This window comes from Manis javanica, chromosome X (genome assembly GCF_040802235.1).
Source record: "Manis javanica isolate MJ-LG chromosome X, MJ_LKY, whole genome shotgun sequence".
In the NCBI taxonomy this organism is placed as follows: domain Eukaryota; kingdom Metazoa; phylum Chordata; class Mammalia; order Pholidota; family Manidae; genus Manis; species Manis javanica.
Genome location: NC_133174.1, coordinates 40,308,700 through 40,324,779, shown reverse-complemented (window position 1 = coordinate 40,324,779; position 16,080 = coordinate 40,308,700).

Genomic DNA, 16,080 nt, shown 5'->3' with positions numbered 1-16,080 from the left:
GCGGTCTCAAGCTCATGTGATGGCTCCTCTGAGGGAGGTAGTGGGGACTGAAGGGGTGGTGCAAGTTCATCTTCCCTTTTCCCTGGCAGACTTGTCCCAAGTAGAGCAGCGATTGGGGTCCTTCTCCTCCAACCCTGTAATGTTCACTAAACAGTTTAAATATCTCACTCTAGCTTACAAGCTCACCTGGCACGATGTACATGTAGTCCTCCAATCCACTCTAACTCCAGAAGTATATGACTGTGTCATGGCGGCGGCACAACACTGTGCCAATAAAGCCCATGCCACAGATGAATGGGAACCTATGGGTAAAGAAGCTGTTCCTCTACAGGAACCCCTGTGGGATTATAATTCTCCCAAGGGTGAGGCATTCCGAGATCACATGGTTCGCTACTTGTTGGCGGATATGAACTCAAATGCCCAAAAGGCCATCAATTATGATAAGCTTAAAGAGATTACCCAGAGGCCTGATGAAAACCCATCAGAATTCCTCAAGCACCTCAAGGAAACCCTGGGGGCCTTTACTAAGATTGACCCGGCCTCAGCATTGGGTTCCTCTCTCCTGGCCATGCATTTTATAACTCAGTCAGCTCCCGACATCAGGCGCAAGCTTAAAAAGGCTGAGGATGGTCCCCAGACCCCTCTAGGAGACCTGGTAGATATGGCATTTAAAGTTTTTTATGCCCGAGAGGATGAGGGCGAGAGGAGGTCAGCTGCCTGACTGGCAGAACAGACTCGTGCCATAACAGCTGTGCTACAGCCGGCTCATGGAGATCGTCGGGGTGTCCCTGAAGATCGACTCAAACCTCTGGGCCCTTGATTTCAGTGCAGCAAGAAGGGCATTGGGCACAGAAGTGCCCCAACACACACAGACCGACCAGACTGTGCCCCAGCTGTGGTAAGCGAGGTCATTGGAAAGTAGACTGTCCACTAGGGTTGGTCCTCCTCTGGCAGCAGAGCCCCATGGAGGTCAGAAGCCCTCGAAAGACTACCCTTCAGACCTGCTGGGCATCCTCGAAGATTGAAGATGCCTGGACACAGACACCCCAATCACCCTCGCCTAGCCCAGGGCCAAGCTGTGGGTAGCGGGTAAGCCCATCTCCTTCTTGGTGGACATGGGGGTTACCTACTCTGTTCTCCCCTCCTTTAAAGGGCTTTTATACCCCACCAAAGTCTCCATAGTTGGAGTCATGGGAACCCTCTCCAAGCCTCTAGAGACAGGCCCAGTGGCCTGCACATTTCAAGGTATCCCGTTTACCCATTGTTTCTGGTCGTGCCTTCCTCTCCTACCCCTCTGTTAGGACAGGATCTGCTCTATAAGTTAGGGGCCTCTATTTCTCTCCCACCTTTTGAATGCTTAGGTTCCCTCATTGCTTTATCGGTGAAGGAGAATTGCACAACAGCGACCTGAGTCTCCCAACTCCCTGGACTGCTGTCAATCCGGTCATGTGGGACATCTCCACCCCTGTAGTGGCAACTCACCACACCCTGGTTTTAATATGCCTTAAAGACCCATCCCACTTCCCTTCTCGGCCTCAATTTCCTATTTTGCAGGCTCACCGAAGGGGACTACAGCCTATTATTAATCATCTGCTCTCACAGGGGCTTTTAGTACCAACTAACTCCCATCTTGCTGGTAAAAAAGCCTTCTGGAGCATATTGCCTCATTCAGGACCTCCGAATAATTAACGAGGCTGTTATTCCCTTACACCCAGTAGTGCCTAGCCCATATACTCTTCTGTCTCAGGTCCCTTCCAGTACCTCTCATTTTACTGTACTAGACCTTAAAAATGCCTTTTTCACTATACCTCTCCACTCAGACTCACAGCCGCTATTTGCCTTCACATGGGAAGACCCTGACACCTGTCGATCTAGACAACTGACCTGGACAGTTCTACCTCAAGGTTTTAGAGATAGCCCCCATCCTTTTGGACAGGCCCTGGTAGAGGACCTCTTGCAACATTCAACAGGTGAGAGTACTCTCCTCCAATATGTGGATGATCTTTTACTTTGCAGCCCCTCAAAGGAGGCCTCAGTTCTGGACACCACATCTCTTCTTAATTTCCTGGCAGACATGGGATACAGAGTATCCCCTGCCAAAGTACAGCTATCTCTACCCCAAGTTACATACCTCGGGCTAACTCTAACTCCCACCACTAAAGCCCTGATGGCAGACCGAGCAGCTGCGATTAAAGCTCTCTTGCCACCTACTTCAGGAGCCGAGATACTATCCTTTCTAGGATTGGTAGGGTTTTTCAGACACTGGGTGCCTAACTTTGCCCTTCTGGCCAGACCGCTCTATGCGGCTGCCACAGAGACTCCTACTTGGCCGCTAACTACACCCACCGAGGTGGCTTCTGCTTTCAATCAGTTGCAGGATGTGTTGCTCTCATCTCCCCCACTGATGCTCCCTGACTTAACTAAGCCCTTTACCCTATATACAGCAGAGAGGGCAGGGATGGCAACCAGATTGCTGGTACAGCCAGTGGGGCCTGGGTACCATCCCGTTGCCTTTCTCTCCAAACACTTGGATACCACTGTCAGGGGGTGGCAGCCCTGCCTCTGAGCCCTGGCAGCTGCAGGAAGTCTGGCCCGAGAAACTCTGAAATTAATTCTCCAACAGCCCATTACTGTGTATTCCTCACACCAGTTACAAGATCTTTTAAGTCATAAATCCCTGGCCTCCTTGAGTCCTTCAAGGGCACAGGAATTCCATCTTCTGGTCATTGAACATCCACAGGTAACCCTACAAGTCTCTCCACCCCTTAACCTAGCTTCCTTGTTTCCCATCAGCGATCAGGCAGATCAGCCCACACATTCCTGTGTAGCAATTATAGAGGCTCTTGGAAAACCTAGAGAGAGCCTACAAGACATGCCCCTTGAAGACCCTGACTTGACATTTTTCATGGACGGAAGCTCAGTGAAGGGGAGTGATGTGGTGCGAAGGGCAGCCTATGCAGTGGTGACTCTGTTGCAGGTAACAGAAGCAAACCTACTCCCATCTGGGACCACCTCCCAGAAAGCCAAATTAGTGGCTCTTATCTGGACATTACAGCTGGCAGCCGGGAAGAGGGCCACAATTTATACTGACTCTTAATATATCTTCCTAATTACACACACTCATGCTGCAATCTGGAAGGAAAGGGGCTTCCTTACCACTAAGGGAACCCCAATCATCAATGGCAGAGCTATCAGCCATCTGCTACAGGCCCTACAGGACCCCAAAGAAGTGGCCATCATGCATTGTAAGGGACATAAGACTGGAAACTATCCAGTAACCAGAGGTAATGCATTGGCAGACACCGCAGCCCGATAGCTGACATCCGAGTTTAACCAACCCTCTGTGCTGTTTCTTTCCCCCTCTCTATTGCCCCAATACCCCAATTACGAATGGCAACTGCTTCTACATCAAGGAAGGACATTGAAAGATCAGGGATAGATATACCTCAGGGGACGAATTGCCCTTCCCCAAGCTCAAGGCAGAGGTATCATATCCAAAATTCATCGGTTTCTACACATTGGGCGGGAGGCCATGCGCCAGTTTTCTCCCCCATATTTGCCCCTTATAGTCTCCACAAGGCAATAAATCAGGTGCACCAGACCTGCACTACTTGTCATCGTGTCTCATCTCAGAGTGCTCTGAAGACCCAGATAGCCCTCCACCAAATGAGAGGAACAATCCCTGGACAGGACTGGCAGGTCGATTTCACCCATATGCCTAAGCATAAAAAGCTCCAGTATTTACTAGTTCTGGTTGATACCTTTTCAGGGTGGATTGAAGCCTTCCCCACCAGCCAGGAAACCACTTCGGTAGTGGCACAGACATTGGTGGTGCATATCACCTCCCGTTTTGGCCTGCCTACCTCGCTACAGTTGTACAACTGGCCCACTTTCATCTCTCGGATCACTCAGCTAACAGCCGAGGCTCTCAATATCACCTGGAACCGCCATATACCCTATCATACCCAATCACTGGGTAAGGTCAAAAGGGCTAAAGGTCTCCTAAAAGGCCAACTAACTAAGCTGTCTCTGGAGGTAAAACTCTCTTGGCCTGACCCTCTCCCTGTTGCCCTTGCCTGACTCTGGGTTGAGTGCATTTGATGTATGGTAGACCCTTTTTTTTAGCACTGATCTGCCTTCTGATCCATCCCTGCTAGTTTCTTATCTCCCATACTTCTCAGTGTTGCGACACCTCCTCAGGGAGCAGGCAGACCAAGTCCTACCTCAGCCTGCCTCACCGACCACCTCAACACCTGCTGAAGTCCTCCAACTGGGAGATCAGTTCTTGTTAAAAGAACTCCAACCAAAATCTCTCCAACCTTGCTGGACCAGCCCATATACAGTGATACTCACTACACCCTCAGCAGCCAAACTGCTCGGGCATCCTTCTTAGTATCACTTGTCAAGGCTTAAATGGGTGCCCAGACATGATGATTGGGTGTCTTGTGAGGTGAGTCCTCTTAAGCTGCGGGTTAGTCGTGTCAAGTGCAACCAGCCAGATGAATAGCCTGGTGATCTCCAGGCAGAGCTACTCTGCATGGAAGTTTAAGCTCCAACTAGCTCTTCCTCACAGAGCCAAAGCCTGAGAAGTAGGCACCCAAAGTTGCCCACGTGTGGGTTGTCAGGGACTGGTTCAAATACTGGTACACACAGACATCTTAAACACTTTCTCAAACCCAACGCTGTGCTTTCCATATGTCCAAATCTCTCATACATGTACTTTCCAGTCCGACATGTATGGAGGATGTCATCCTGAATTAGACACATGTACAGTTCATGCAGTAGGAGATACAACAAGAGGAGTCTCTGACAACATGTTCGCCAGAATACAGGATAAGCTATACATTACCATTAGTGACCCATGAAATCAACACTGGGAGAAAGAAGTACAGCGCAAGCTATATGATAGTTACCAAGCCTCCCCACAGGGCACAGTTTACTCTTGATTGCCCCATGTGTTTTCAGGTTCCTTCAAACAGCGCATGGCAGAAATATCACACATAAAGGTCAATCAACTGTTGCTGCACAAGTACTCGCCCCTCCCAACTGAGCCTCCAGCCATCAACAAGCCTTAAACCCCCCCCCCCCACATCACCCCCCTCAGCTGGAAGTAGCCAGATCGAGTCGGTGCCCATTATAACCAAAAGTTGGAATGTAAGGCTGGAGGCACCAGAGGGAGGAATGAGCACGTCAGACAATGATGAGGTGCCAATGTCCCCGGCTGCTGCCCCCTCCCACGTCGGGCACTGATGACGTGCCAAAGTCCCCGGCTGTTGCCCCCTCCCAACCTGAAAAATGTGCCTTGGGCTAGCCAATCCTTATGCTGCTGTAAATCTAAGCTCTGCCTCCCCCTACCTTCTTTAAAAACTCGCTGCCTGTCTACTTACGCACAACTTCCCCAGCCTCTATTTCCATAGACTGGGGAACATCGCCCAGGAACTGCGCTCAAATCAACTACCTGGCCCTTTGTTGCCTCTCTTTGCCTGCTTATTTTGGTTAGAATTTATCTTACATTGGAATTTATCTTACAATATGTAATCAATTTATTTTGCAATCAATTTTTAAAATTATTATTAAGATATTTGGCATTCTTTTTGTTGTACTAAGTCTAAAATCAGATGTGTATTTTACACTTATAATACATCTCATTTGAATGCCCAATTTCGATCAGAAATACTGGAAATCTAAAAAGATTTCATTAGATTTACAGTTGAAAACATAGATTAATGTTCACAAGTTGTTCCCAAACATACTTTAAAAGTGTTCCAACAACTGAATTGAGTATCTGTTTTAAATTTTTAACAAATTAAAATAAAATTGAAAATACAGTTCTCATATGGGTGGGGACTTGATAATCTGGGTAAAGGTAGTAACCACATTGTTTTTTCATGTGAAACCTTCATAAGAGTACATATCAATAATACCTTAATAAAATATCAAAAAAAATAAAGAAAGAAAATACAGTTCTTAGTCTCCCTAGCCTCATTTCAAGTGCCCAATAGCTACATGTGGCTAATATCTGACATATCACATGGCACAATTCTAGACAATATGCCATTGATCGTGGTCAAGTTGAAAGAGGCCTGGGGGTATGGATGGCAAAAGAATTCACAGGGGCCAGGGTTGAAGATACATAAAAGATGGGCTCTGGTGATGAACAATTGACAGAAGCCCAGAATCAAAGGACAGACCAGAGTAGCACTGATGGTGGAAGAGTTAACAGAAGCTTGGGTTTGAGGTCAGACCTGAGAGGCTGATGGTTAGAAAAAAGATGTTTCCAGTCCAGAAACCTAGACAGCCTAGACCCATTTCTCCCTGTTTCTTCCTCCTAAGCACTACTATCGACCCTGGAAATAAAACAAGAGACAACCACAGAAAAACTAGGACCAATGCAAAAAGAAGGTGAATTTAGTTAAGATCTCAGGGCTGGACAAACAGCATAACTACAGGGCATCTTATGTCCCCAACCCAACAGAAGGTAACTGAGGTCCAGTATTTCCTGATGCCCAACCTAGCAACAGAAAGCAGCTCACGTAGGGTCATTCCTCCCCTGAATCAAATGGAAGTCCCTCTGACAACAGAGGCAAGCCCTGTGACAAGGTATGGACTGGGAGGCCCCCTTACAATAAGTGGCCATGGGCAGGGCTCTATTTCCCCATTGGGCCTGAGACTCCCCTCCCCTACCAGTACTCTAGGCAGGCAGGGGGAACCTGCAGGAAGGAGGCAGCCACAGCAAGAGGTCAGCCCTGGAAAACTTTTTTTCCTTTCAAGGCCCCCAAACCAGAGATTCCCAAATCCCTGGGAGGCACAGGGCTGTTGACTGAAACCAGAAGGAAGGACCCAAACAGGTGGTCAGACTTAGAAAATGCCTCCCCTGCTCAGAGGCACTAAGGCAGGCAGCCAGAACCAGAAAGAGGGACTTAGCCACTACAAGCATCCTGGCCCAGGATGCCACTTTGACCTGGCAGACCTAAGATTCCCCTTCCCTGCACAGAGACATGGGCACAGCCATAAGGCACTACTTGGGGAAAACTCATCATATCCCTCTACCACCAAGAGACACCCGGAGGCCTGGCTTATAGAAATCCTTCCCACCAATTCAGGCAGCACCAGCAGAGACCAGAAGCACTAGAAGAATTTTGTAAATTGCAAAAAAATTACCTCCTGAGCAGATGAAAGTAACCCCACGAAGGCTCTGAAAATTAAACTGCCATTGGAACCACATCACAAAAAATGGCCGAAACCTGCATGCTAAACCTAAACAGAATGACTGGATGTGGACAAAAAAAGATTTTTAAAGGATCCAGTCTCCTAACATCATAGACAAATGCCTAGGATACAATAGAAAGTTATCGCAAATCGCAAGACCCAAGAAAATCACAACTTGAATGAGAAAAGACAGTCAACTGACACCCACACTGAGATGACTCAGATGTCAAATAATCTGAAAAGGATTTTAAAGCAGCCATCATAAAAATGTTGCAATAAATCATGATAAATTCTACAAATCCTCTTGGAACAAATGAAAAATGAGAAAAATCTCAGCAAGAAATGGAAATTATTTTTTTACACAGCCAAATGGAAATTATAGACCTGAAAAAACACAACGAAAGAAATACAAACCTTACTAGATGGGATCATTAAAAATCGGATTCAGTTGAGTACATTGAAAGATCTGATTGGCTTTATTCAATGATTCATGAATTGGGCAGCATCCTAACTAGCAGATACAAAGGAGCTCCAAGTTGCTCTACAAAATGGAAGACTTTTATAGGCAGAAGGGGGTGCAGCAAGGAAGTTACTAGCAAAGAGTGGATTGTTTCAAGCAAGATCACCTTCCTTTGGGGGACAATAGGGATCAATCAGGCAGATTACCTCAGTAGTGCTGAACAGGGAATTCTAAAACAAGTGGTTAATATTACATTCCTGAATGGGGAAATGACAGCCTCTTCAACAGCAGGTGTTGGCAAAACTGGACAGCTACATGCAAGAGAATGAAACTGGATTATTGTTTAACCCCATACACAAAAGTAAACTTGAAATGGATTAAAGACTTGAATGTAAGTCATGAAACCATAAAACTCTTAGAAGACAACATAGCAAACATCTCCTGAATATAAGCATGAGCAACTTCTTCCTGAATGCATCACCTCGAGCAAGGGAAACAAAAGCAAAAATGAACTCATGGGACTACATCAAACTAAAAAGTTTCTGTATAGCAAAGGACACCATCACCAGAACAAAAAGGCATCATACAGTATGGGAGAATATATTTGTAAATGACATATCTGACAAAGGGTTAACATACAAAATATATAAAGAACTTAAACGCCTCAACACCCAAAAAGCAAATAACCCAATTAACAAATGGGCAGAGGATATGAAGAGACAGTTCTACAAAGAAGAAATTCAGATGGCCAACAGACACATGAAAAGATGCTCCACATCACTAATCATCACGGAAATGCAAATTAAAACCACAATGAGATATCACCTCACACCAGTAAGGATGGCCAGCATCGAAAAGACTAAGAACAACAAATGCTGGTGAGGATGTAGAGAAAGGGGAACCCTCCTACACTGCTGTTTGGAATGTAAGGTAGTTCAACCATTATGGAAAGCATATGGAGGTTCCTCAAAAAACTAAAAATAGAAATACCATTTGACCTGAGAATCCCACTCCTTGGAATTTACCCAAAGAATACAAGTTCTCAGATTCATAAAGACATATGCACCCCTATGTTTATCACAGCACTTTTTACAATAGCCAAGAAAAAGAACCAACCTAAGTGTCCATCAGTAGATGAATGGATAAAGAAGATGTGGTACATATACACAATGGAATACTATTCAGCCATAAGAAAGAAACAAATCCTACCATTTGCAACAACATGGATGGAGCTGTAGGATATTATACCAATCTGGATTCCTTGTATTTCTTTGTTTTGTCTGATTGCCATGGCTAGGACCTCCAGTACTATGTTAAATAACAGTGGGGAGAGTGGGCATCCCTGTCAGGTTCCTGATCTCAGTGGAAATGCTTTCAGCTTCTCGCTGTTCAGTATAATGCTGGCTGTGGGTTTATCATATATGGCCTTTATTATGTTGAGGTACTTGCCCTCTATTCCCATTTTGCTGAGAGTTTTTATCATGAATGAATGTTGAATTTTGTCAAATGCTTTTTCAGCATCTATGGAGATCATGTGGTTTTTGTCTTTCTTTTTGTTGATGTGGTGGATGATGTTGATGGATTTTCGAATGTTGTACCATCCTTGCATCCCTTGGATGAATCCCACTTGGTCATGGTGTATGATCTTTTTGATATACTGTTGAATTCTGTTTGCTAATATTTTATTGAGTATTTTTGCATCTACATTCATCAGGGATATTGGTCTGTAATTTTCTTTTTTGGTGGGGTCTTTGCCTGGTTTTGGTATTAGGGTGATGTTGGCTTCATAGAATGAGTTTGGGAGTATTCCCCCCTCTTCTATTTTTTGGAACACTTAAAGGAGAATGGGTATTATGTCTTCTCTGTGTGTCTGATAAAATTCTGAGGTAAACCCGTCCGGCCCCAGGATTTTGTTCTTGGGTAGTTTTTTGATTACCGTTTCAATTTCTTTGCTCGTAATTGGTTTGTTTAACTTTTGTGTTTCTTCCTTGGTCAGTCTTGGGAGGTTGTATTTTTCTAGGAAGTTGTCCATTTATTCTATGTTTTCCAGATTGTTGGCATATAGGTTTTCATAGTAGTCTTTAATAATTCTTCGTATTTCTGTGGGGTCTGTCATGATTTTTCCATTCTCATTTCTGATTATGTTGATTTGTGTTGATTATCTGTTTCTCTTAAAAAGTTTGGCTAGAGGCTTATCTATTTTTTTTATTGTCTCAAAGAACCAGCTCTTGGTTTCGTTGATTTTTGCTATTGTTGTATTCTTCTCAATTTTGTTTATTTCTTCTCTGATCTTTATTATGTCCCTCCTTCTGCTGACTTTAGGCCTCATTTTTCTTCTTTTCCCAGTTTCGATAGTTGTGATATTAGACTATTCATTTGGGATTGCTCTTCCTTCTTCAGGTGTGCCTGGATTGCTATATACTTTCCTCTTAAGACTGCTTTCACTGCATCGCACAGAAGTTGGGGCTTTGTGTTGTTGTTGCCATTTGTTTCTATATATTCCTTGATCTCTATTATGCTTTGTTCCCTGATCCATTGATTATTTAGAGGCATGTTGTTAAGCCTCCACGTGTTTGTGAGCCTTTTTGTTTTCTTTGTAGAATTTATTTCTAGTTTTATACCTTTGTGGTCTGAAAAATTGGTTGCTAGAATTTCAATACTTTGGAATTTACTGAGGCTCTTTTTGTGAGCTAGTATGTGGTCTATTCTGGAGAATGTTCCATGTACACTTGAGAAGAATGTATATCCTGTTGCTTTTGGATGTAAAGTTCTATAGATGTCTGTTAGGTCCATCTGTTCTAGTGTGTTTTTCAATGCCTGTGTGTCCTTACTTATTTTCTGCCCGGTGGATCTATCCTTTGGGGTGAGTGGTGTGTTGAAGTCTCCTAAGATGAATGCATTGCAGTCTATTTCCCTCTTTAGTTCTGTTAGTATTTGTTTCACAAATGCTGGTGCTCCTGTATTGGGTGCTTATATATTTAGAATGGTTATATCCTCTTGTTGGACTGAGCCCTTTATCATTATGTAGTGTCTGTCTTTATCTCTTCTTACTTTCTTTGTTTTGAAGTCTATTTTGTCTGATATTAGTTCTGCAACCCCTGCTTTCTTCTCACTGTTGTTTGCCTGAAATATGTTTTTCCATCCCTTGACTTTTAGTCTGTGCTTGTCTTTGGGTTTGAGGTGAGTTTCTTGTAAGCAGCATATAAATGGGTCTTGCTTTTTTATCCATTCTATTACTCTGTGTTTTTGATTGGTGCATTAAGTCCATTTACACTTAGGGTGACTATTGAGAGATATGTACTTATTGCCATTGCAGGCTTTAGATTCATGGTTACCAAAGGTTCAAGGTTAGCTTCTTTAGTATCTCACTGCCTAACTTAGCTCGTTTATTGAGCTGTTATATACACTGTCTGGAGATTCTTTTCTTCTCTCCCTTCTTATTCCTCCTCCTCCATTCTTCATATGTTGTATGTTTTGTTCTGTGCTCTTTTTAGGAGTGCTCCCATCTAGAGCAGTCCCTGTAAGATACCCTGTAGAGGTGACTTGTGGGAAGCAAATTCCCTCAGCTTTTGCGTGCCTGGGAATTGTTTAATCCCACCATCGTATTTAAATGATAGTCGTGCTGGATACAGTATCCTTGGTTCAAGGCCCTTCTGTTTCATTGCATTAAATATATCATGTCATTCTCTTCTGGCCTGTAGGGTTTCTGTCGAGAAGTCTGATGTTAGCCTGATGGGTTTTCCTTTATAGGTGACCTTTTTCTCTCTAGCTGCCTTTAAAACTCTTTCCTTGTCCTTGATCCTTGCCATTTTAATTATTATGTGTCTTGTTGTTGTCCTCCTTGGATCCTTTCTGTTGGGGGTTCTGTGTATTTCCGTTGTCTGTTCAATTATTTCCTCCCCCAGTTTGGGGAAGTTTTCAGCAATTATTTCTTCAAAGAGACTTTCTATCCCTTTTCCTCTTTCTTCTTCTTCTGGTACCCCTACAATACGAATATTATTCCTTTTGGATTGGTCACATAGTTCTCTTAGTGTTGTTTCGTTCCTGGAGATCCTTTTATCTCTCTCTATGTCAGCTTCTATACGTTCCTGTTCTCTGGCTTCTATTCCTTCAATGGCCTCTTGCATCTTATCCATTCTGCTTATAAATCCTTCCAGGGATTGTTTCACTTCTGTGATCTCCCTCCAGACTTCATCCCATTGCTCTTGCATTTTTCTCTGCATCTCTGTTAGCATGTTCATGATTTTTATTTTGAATTCTTTTTCAGGAGGACTAGTCAGGTCTGTCTCCTTCTCAGGTGTTGTCTCTGTGATCTTTGTCTGCCTGTAGTTTTGCCTTTTCATGGTGATAGAGATAGTTTGCAGAGCTGGTATGAGTGACAGCTGGAAGAGCTTTCCTTCTTGTTGGTTTGTGGCCTTCCTCTCCTGGGAGAATAGCGACCTCTAGTGGCTTATGCTTGGCAGCTGTGAGCAGACAGGGCTTCTGCTACCTGCCCGTTTGCTATGGAGTTGATCTCCGCTGTTGCTGTGGGCGTGGCCTGGCTGGGCTGTTCCTCCAAAATGGTGGAGCCCCATTTGAGGGGGCGCACCGGGAGGCTATTTATCTCCGTAATGGGCCTCTGTGCTCCCTGTTGCCCAGGGGGTTAGTGTGCCCAGAGATCCCCAGATTCCCTGCCTCTGGGCTATGTGTCCTGTCCTGCCCCTTTAAGACTTCCAAAAAGCACTCTCCAAACCAAAACAACAGCAGCAACAACGAAAGAGGGAAAAAAAAAAAAGGAAAAAACGTGTGATTTCCTTTGTCCTCAGGCGCCGGTCTCCCGCACCCGCTCACCGGTCTTGCTGCCTTGTTTCCCTAGTATTGGGGTCCCTGTCCCTTTTAGGCTTCCAAAACGCACTTGCCAAGAAAAAAAAAGGGAGTAACGTGCAATATTCTTTGTCCTCAGCGCCGGTCTCAGGCACCCGCTTACCGGTCTTGCTGCCCTGTTTCCCTAGTATTGGGGTCCCTGACCCCTTAAGGCTTCCAAAAAGCACTCGCCAAAAAAAAAGAAAAAAGGCACGATTTCTTTGTCCTCAGGCGCCAGTCTCAGGCACCCGCTCACCGGTCTTGCTGCCCTGTTTCCCTAGTATTGGGGTCCCTGTCCCTTTAAGGCTTCCAAAAAGCACTCACAAAAATAAAAAGGGAAAAACATGGGATTTTCTTTGTCCTCAGGCACCAGTCTCAGGCACCTGCTCACCGGTCTTGCTGCCCTGTTTCCCTAGTACTGGGGTCCCTGTCCCTTTAAGGCTTCCAAAAAGCACTCGCCAAAAAAAGGGAAAAACGCATGATTTTTTTTGTCCTCAGGCGCCGGTCTCAGGCGCCTGCTCACCGGTCTTACTGCCCTGTTGCCCTGGTATTGGGGTCCCTGTCCCTTTAAGGCTTCCAAAAAGCACTCGCCGAAAAAAAAGGGGAAAACGCGTGATTTTCTTTGTCCTCAGGTGCCGGTCTCAGGCGCCCGCTCACCGGTCTTACTGCCCTGTTTCCCTGTTATTGGGGTCCCTAAGGGACTCCATCTTAAGGATAAGATTCCATTTTTAAGAAAAAGAGATTTAGTAGGTAAGATTCCTAACATATTCTTTAATAGTCAGCCAACAACCTATCTTATGGCAGGGCACGCAGTCCTAACTGGTATGTTCCCAGTGCTTGAGGGAAACAACTATCTTGGAGAGGAACAGGATCAATAAGTGTTTTGTGTTAAGTTTTCCTCTCTTACAGAATTATCTGGAGGACTGACTATGGATGGCGATATAGTGTCTCTCACTGGACAGAGACCTCATGAGACCTCATGACAAGCCTATTGCCTCTGGCCCCCAGCCCTTTATCCCATTCTTGAAAGTCCTTAATAGACACACATCCCCAGCTTTTAAGTGTGCTTCCTCTCCCACACTCCCCTTTCTTCGAGTGTATACTTTTTTCCTTAAATAAGCCTTCTTACTCCTCAATGTATTACGTCTTGTCTCTACACCCTTCCAGTGGCAAGTTTTGTTACTTTGCTATTTCATTCTATTTCCTAGACTTAAGCACAAGTCTTCACTCTATCTCTGTTCTACTCCAGACAAGTAGGGAAAGGCTACTTAGATCTCTGACTTGGGCTTGCAAGTTCCTGTCACCTGGGTGCTGCAGGCAGGAGTGCAGCTGTACGATCATGCTCTTCAGCAGCCTGCTCCCAAACCTCCTTTCTTTTCCTTTGGGAATTTCTCAGAACATAATCTCTCTCCATCTAGTGCTCTGCGGATCCCCAAATCCTGGGGTGGCAGGGATTCAGTTCCCACATCATGCAGAGTCAAGCAGACACTGGAGCCCAGGTGACCCTGACTTTAGGAGTTGGCAAGGGATCTGCCCTATGCCAAACAGTTCAGTGAGCTTCTCTTTCCTCCTTCTGTTCTTCCTTGTTCTCTACTGCCTGCACAGCTGCTGCCATTCACGACCACTCTCACTTTAATGAATTCCTTCCTTACCTACACTCACCCACACTGTTAGAGAATTCTTTCTTGATTAGAGTCAAGAACCCTCTCCTGGGTTGGGGTCTCACCAAGCACACACAGGGTGATCTCCCTGGATTGGATTGCCCAACAACAAAACTATTCTTATAGTAAGAAGGGGAAATAAAGAGTTCCAGGGATGGGGAACACGTGGAGATTCTGGGAGACTGGCGTGCTCAGAGACCCTGGGAGCTCAGGACCCCTTCTCACATATCTTGCTTTTGCATCTCTTCCATCTGACTGTTTCTGAGTTATATCCTTTTATAATAGACCCGTAATCTGGTAAGTAAAATATTTCTGAGTTATGTGAGCTGCTCTAGCAAAATTAATCAAACCCCAAAGAGGGGGTTGTGGGAACCTCTGATTTATAGCCAGTTGGTCAGAGAAGTATAGGTAACCTGAGCTTGTGCCTGGCACCTGAAGTGGGGGGGGGGGCACGGGGAGACAATAGTGTTGTGGAACTGAACATCATCTGTGGACTCAGGTGCTATTTCTGGATAAATAGTGTCAGAATTGCTTGGTATTATGTGGAAAGACCCCAACCCCTCAACACATACATTGGAATTGTGTAAGGGCCAAGGGTAAGCCACCCCAAGATGTGCCACTTTGACATACTCATTACTTTAAATTTAAATGACTGGAGAAAGAGCCTGTTCAAGAGGGATACTCTGGCCCTCCCCTGCCCCACAAACAGGAAATCAATCTCCCATGGGAAAGGTACCCTCCCAGTGAGGCAGGGACCGTGGGTGTAGTCAGAGTAGGTTCAGGGTCTCCAGAAAAAGCAAGGCAGGATATTTGCAGTCAGAGCAATGTAACTACATGCAAGGAAACCCCCTACTAAAACTCTGTGTTAAACATTCAGCTCTAGGGTCATTCTTCAGTGAGATCAGTTAATATACCCCAGATAAAGAAGAGTAGCACATGTTTTTATCATTTATAATCATGTGTAAGACTCACTTTAACATGCTAAAAGGCCCAGGCCTATGTGATGCCTTTCCTCCTTCAGATCTGATGAAGTGATTTTACAAACTGGGCAAACTAATTTAGCATGCAGGCCCAGCCATAAACAACACAGTAAAAGGCAAGAAGGATTCCACCTTAAAGATAAGGTTGCATTTTAATACTCAAGAAGTTAAGACGTTAGAAATTCTTAACTTACTCATTAGCAAACAATACCTCAGCCCTCCTTGGGGGCTGAGCAAGTGGCTTTGTTTCATATGCCCCCAGACCAAGATGCTGGTATCTCAGGGAGAAATCATAAGAGCAGGAAGTTGCTTATGTTAATTCTAAATATTCAGGGACTACCTAACAAGTCCACACCCCTAAGCTTTTTCTCATATTCTCAAAAATCCTCAACTGCTTATAAAACCCCTAGAAAATGCACCACCCTGGACTCTCTTGTCCCCTCCTGGTGTGAGCCAGGAGCTCTGTCCTTTCATTTTATCTCTAAATAAAAGCCTGTACCTTGCTCTCCTACCTTGAGTTTTAGGGAGCTCATTATTGGGCTTCGTGAACAAGAACCCTGGCATCACCAGCACCTGGAGGATAGAAGGCATCCTCATCCCCTAAGGTGGGGTATTTCAAGCCCAGAAGGCTGCATTAACAAATCTTGTCACTTTTTTTTACTAATTTACTGCCCCAAACCAAAGGCTGCTTAGAATTCCTCACTAACTGAAGCTCCCAAACCTAAGTTTTCTTTGTCCTATCGATTCACACAGATATTTTTGTCTCTTTGTCTAAAGGTATAAAAACTGCCTGCCTTAGTCATTTCTTTAGGTCTTCATTTCATTAGTGAGCTCTGAACATATGAAATAAAAGGATTTTTTTCTCATACTAATCTTTCATGTCAATTTAATTCTTAGGCCAACTAGAACTTTGAAGAGTACAGGAAAA